The sequence below is a fragment of the Neophocaena asiaeorientalis genome, unplaced genomic scaffold (assembly GCF_003031525.2).
Source record: "Neophocaena asiaeorientalis asiaeorientalis breed wild unplaced genomic scaffold, Neophocaena_asiaeorientalis_V1.1 scaffold152, whole genome shotgun sequence".
Lineage (NCBI taxonomy): Eukaryota > Metazoa > Chordata > Mammalia > Artiodactyla > Phocoenidae > Neophocaena > Neophocaena asiaeorientalis.
Genome location: NW_020185338.1, coordinates 6,478,061 through 6,483,828, shown reverse-complemented (window position 1 = coordinate 6,483,828; position 5,768 = coordinate 6,478,061). Strand labels below are relative to the sequence as shown.

Genomic DNA, 5,768 nt, shown 5'->3' with positions numbered 1-5,768 from the left:
AGGGTAATGATATTTGAGGTAAACAGGATTCATGCTAACTTTGGGGACAATGATTTCATAAATGGCTTCTATAAGCTTTATATGAACCAATCCATTTCATTCTATCCCCTTTTAAGGCTTTTTTTTTTTTTTTTTTAACAAAAACGATAAAATAGCAAAAGGCACAGAACGAACAGAAGAAAAATATGTCAGGGCCTTTTGTTATGAGGTAGGGAAATACCTAATTATTCAGTGCCTTAGGGCACTGATTTAAATTACTGTAAGGCTAAATTCTATTACTAACAGCAGAAGTGAGAAGTAAATGTATTTTATCTAGGATAGGTCATCTTTCTTTTATTACATGCTTCACACATCTTATTCACAGGATGTACACTGATCGAGTTTTAACAGATACTGCCAACACATGGTAATTCAGCTGTTGACAGTCCTGGCTGAGTATTGCTGTGCAAAAATTTCACATTACGCAACATTATAGAAACATTAACTGGGAATAACACTGGCAAGTGGTGTGTTTTATGACCATTTGTGTTAATTAATGAAATTATGTTGTCTTTATGGAGAGGCAGAGAATATATGGAGAAAAAGAAAAACATAATCATTACGGAGTATATTTGCATTTCTGTTCATTTTCTTTCAATGTCTCAAAGTTAAACAGACATGCAATATGATAGGCTATAGCACTGGGAAAAAAGATTCATTTTGGTACATATTGCATTTCAGTTTTCACTAAACTATTTAACATAAAATCAAAGCACTATGGCTTAATTATAAAAACACTTCTATCTTTCCAACATTTTGTTCAGCAAGGCCTTTAGATTTCTAATAACTTTTCAACCAAAAGGAAAAAGTATATTAGTTTTGTGAAATCAATTCCTGAATACTAATGTTATCAATCATTATTATCCTTCCCATGTAATAAACTCTTGGTATTTGCCTCATCTATTAAGAAAGCAAGATTGCAATGCTTGAAGTACTGAGTGGATTGACAAGACATTGAAAAGGCCCAAGGGACAAAAAGATAAATAGTCTAAGATATATGTGTCTTTGGGTTTGCTTTGAAGGAGAACATGAGACAGAAGGGGCCCCACTATCAGATGATCTTGGTTTAGCCTCATGTAGGCAGCTTCAAGCCTATTTTTCTGAATCTAAGTTTTCTCTTGAATGGGATTCACGTAGCCATTCTAACCAGCTTTTTCTGAAGTTTAAATAAATTGCCCAGCACAATGACTGAAACTGAAGAAGAGCAAATACTTGATTGATCCAAAGCCCCTTCCTGCCTTATCTTGTAAAATTAACCAGAGATTCCACTTTACTCCAATTTACCTTCAAGAATAATTTAACTGAACTCACATAAATTTTGGAAAGCTTGACCCCCAGTCAGATAACTTATCTTCTGAAAAGAAAGGACACTAATGTTAAACATTAACAAGAATTGTTCCATTGAAAAATGTAAAGACTCTTAGGTGAATTTCTAGAAGCAACAACAAAAGTTAAACCAGTTTCGTTTATTAGAAAAATTTGGAAAAAATGTCAAATAACAGGATCATGTGGGGATGAAGTTCAGAGGCCAAAGCTGTGGCAGGACGACAATGAACAACTCAGCCTCTGACGAGGGGCAGTTCTGGCCTTCTCCTTTCAGAAGCACACCTACACCTGAAACTAACACAACATTGTAAATCAACTATACTCCAATAAAAGTTTTTTAAAAATAGTTCAACTTATCTATTATTTCTTTCATAAATCATGGTTTTAGTTTTGTATCTAAAAAGTCATCACCAAACCCAAGGTCACCTAAATTTTCTCCAATGTTATTTTCTAGGAATTTTATAGTTTTACATTTTACATTTATATCTATGATCTATTTTGTTTCCGTCCGGTTTCGAACCAGGGACCTTTCGCGTGTGAGGCGAACGTGATAACCGCTACACTATGGAAATACAACAGGTTATGATCTATTTTGAATTGATTTTTGTGAGAAGTGTAAGGTCTGTGACTAGATTCATTATTTTTTGCATGTGGATGTCCAGCATCATTTATTGAAATGTCTATGCTTTTAGACAGGCTCACAGGTATAGAAAACAAAACTACTGGATACAGTGAGGAGAGGGAAAGGGGAGGGGCAAAATAAGGGTATGGAATTAGGAGATACAAACTATTATGAAGCAAATAGATAACCAATAAGGTTATATTGTACAGCACAGGGAAATAGAGCCATTATTTTGTAATAACTTTAAATGGAGTATAATCTATAAAAATGAATCGTTAATTACATTTAAAGCATAGGAAATGCACAGGGAAGCCCTGTGCCACACTGGAAACTAATATAGTATTGTAAATCAACTACACTTCAATTTAAAGAGTAAAAGTAAATTAAAAATTTAAAAAGAAAAAAAAGCAAACCTATGGAGAATGATTTATAGAAATGTAAGACTTCGTTTGTTCACTGCAAAATGGGAGAATAATATTTGTTTTATAGAATTATTTACTAGGATTAAATGAGATAATGCAAGTAAGGTACTTAGCCTAACAGAGAAGACAGACTTAACAAAGGATATTTTGATGTATGTAGTATTACTGTTAATTAATAATGTGAAATAATTCTGAAGTAATTGAAAATACTTTCTTTTTAGTGTTAGCCCTCTCACACTCTGAAAGACTTGTCTCTTCATAACCATCTCTTAAATATTAATTCATGACAATGAAGATCTCTTTGCCAATTTCCCCTTTCCCATTTCTTATCTAACTCCCAACCAGTGGCACCCATTCAAGTTAATGTCAATACAGCATCCCATGTTAGGAAGAGATCCAGAATGTTGGATTAACAAGAAAATACTCTTTTCATGTATTTTATGATTTATATATGCAAAGCCTAAAATTAACCACATTTCCAAACATTTGGATCCAATAATGTAGAGCACTGGGCAAATAATTTACCTGATTTTCAGTGAATCCAAATAAGGTTTGACAAATATGGAAAAATTGTTTTCCTATTTTAAAATAATAGGTTCACAAGTGAAAAGTTTGTTGTTTGTCCTGTCCAGTTTTCTTTGCAATAAAAATAAGTTAACTATTTAGTTATGTGATGCATTTAACAAACGTGCCCATTACCTTGCTAATTCCTATACAAGTACATTGTGGAGATACTTCTTTTTAATATACTAACAACTAACAGACACCACATCCCTCAGAGACAACTGTACTGTTGGGTTCAAGGGTTTAATATCTCAGTGAAGATATTTTTTACACCACGGCTCTCTTTTAAATACATGTAAATAACTGGATTTTCTTCTATACAAAAACAGTGTCAGATAAATGCTATAAATCTGAAAGCAGAAAAGTAGGGAAGAAATAATAATTTACACGCCACAATGGAGTGTTTCACAATTTTTGTTTAACAAAACATATTTTACCCTCCTTACACCTTGATCTATAGGACCCCACTGATTACAAGGCTGTAAATTGTGTGAAGAGCTTTGCAGAAAATCATAAAAGTTCAGCAAGGGGGCCTTATATCACAGAGTCACTTGGTCCCTAAAACTCAACCAGGACTTTGATATTTAGTTTAAACACATCCATATATTTTTATTAATAATGAATAGAGCCACTTGTTTCAATTTCATAAGCTCAATGCACCAAAGCTGGTGAGAGTTCTATTACCCATGACCTGGATATTAATCCTTTGAATTAAAAAAAATATATATATCCATTTTTCAAATATTGACTTAATGCTGAAACAATGAGAAAAAAACTTTCCCAGCAATTTTGGCACATTGGACTGGGAAATAAAACTGACCATTCTGTTTTCACTAGAAGAGCTACTAAAAATGCTTTTGATACAGGAAATACTTTTTTTCCCCAGATAGTAGAGGATATCTTCAGGAAACTCAGCAGGTTAATTACATGAGTCCTGGCTCAACTTTATTTAGAAGTAAAGCAGAAGCTTTAACACTCATCCCAGAATGTAAAATCCCTTTTCTAGTATTTCATAATACTGATATTCTTTGTTTGAGTATTCTGTTGGCTGAGAAACTGGTAGCAAGGAGTGTTTTCTTTTCTTTTCTTTTAATTAAAAAAAAAAATTCTCTTTTTAGTAGTGGGCCAGGGGGGAGACAAAGGGAGAAAGTTGATTAAATTTGCCTGGATTTTTAACATAAAAGAAGATTAAAAATGGTAATGAATTTTCTAAATTCACAAAGTGATAGGCTTAAGCCCAGAAGATTTGAAAACCTTCAATTCGTGTTGACTTAATGACTTTGTACAAGCTGTTTTTCAATAGGCTTCTGAATAAGAAAACTGTTCCAAAAAAACAGGTGCCTCTTCATTCTTTGTTGGGTGGAGAGTATTCTGCCTTTTGCAGAGTTTCCACAAAAGCCGGAACATTGCCTGCCTTTTCTAAAAGATCATCTAAGATGTGTTATTTCCTTACACTTCCAATGGAAAAATTAAATTATAGCACAGATTCATTTTGCCAGAACTCAAACCCATTCCTTTTGGCTGAGACCTAGAATAATCACACAGAAGAAAGTACGTATTTCACAATTACTGCTCTAAGTCCAGGGTTAAGCATTGGGGAGAGTGGTTGGGGGCAGGCGAAGGCAACGGAAATAGAAGATTACGAACCCGTGGCCCCTGCATCGGCAGGCGGACTCTCAACCACTGTGCCACCAGGGAAGCCCTGACATCTACTCTTAAGGAACATATTTTCTGACTGCAAATTAGAAGTGATGTAAACTAAACAAGAAGCTGTTTCTGAAGCCACACACCAAGTATAGTTTGAGACTATGGTTCAAACAAGGCAGGTGCAGAGTAGCGAGGGTTGAGTTGATGAGACAGGGAGTTCTCCTGAACGATGCTAGCCTGAGATCAGTCTGAAAAAATGTATGCGAGATGAGTTGTCTAGCTGGGAGGTGCTGGAAGGGAGGCAGAGCATGTAGAGCACTGAGGCCATAGTTCTCTCTGCCTACCTTGCTCGCTATATTTTCCCACTCATCTCCATGCTCCTAGAAGCCTTCAGAAATATAAATGGAAAAACTGGTGTCAGTATATATATTTTCTGAGACAGGCAACTTCTTCCGACCTCAACTCGAGCACAAAAGTCAAAAGTATATATTTCAAAGTCTCTTCTGGTCTATCTCCTGGGTGGAGGATACCCACATGATATTCATTTCTCTGAACTTCAGTTTCCTCATCTGTAAAATGGAACTGTTGATAATAGAATTGTGAGGATTAATTTATTTTATGCATACAAAGAATTGAGTAAGTGCCAGGTACCATAAAAGCACTCAATACATGCCCACTGTCAGTATTAAAATTATGAAGTTTATTCCCAAGAACAGAGATGCCTTGGGCAGCTGACATGATGACTTGCAAAATATTTTACCTTCAACTATCTGCACCATGAATGGAGTAAATGCAAAGGAGGGGTGAAGCATTTACTAACAAAAGGAGAGTATGTTAACTTAGAGATGTTTGTGTAATTTGGGCTGTGATGTCTGGGTTCTGAAATTCCATATTTTATCTCTATCCACCTTCTCCCTTCGTTACCATTACAATGCTAAGTTATAACAGAAGCACAGGGTTTTACTTGGGTCCTTGATGTGTGACTCAATTCTTTGATAATTTGAGGGAATTGAAAGACTGAAATCACTCAAGATCTTCTCAAAAATCCCACAAAAAAATCAAAGGACAAACAGATGCAAGGGTTAACCATGAACTATTTTATTGGCTAAGATAGCTTGTTTTCTAATGAAGAGCAAATGTGATATAAA

The 5,768-nt window shown here is 34.8% G+C and overlaps 1 non-coding gene across 1 annotated transcript; it reads right to left on the bottom strand.

The window, feature by feature from the left end:
• Positions 1-1,864: 1,864 nt before the first annotated feature.
• TRNAV-CAC (transfer RNA valine (anticodon CAC)) lies at positions 1,865-1,937 on the bottom strand. The gene has a single exon. It is a non-coding gene; the product is annotated as a tRNA-Val (tRNA).
• Between the last annotated feature and the right edge of the window lie 3,831 nt (positions 1,938-5,768).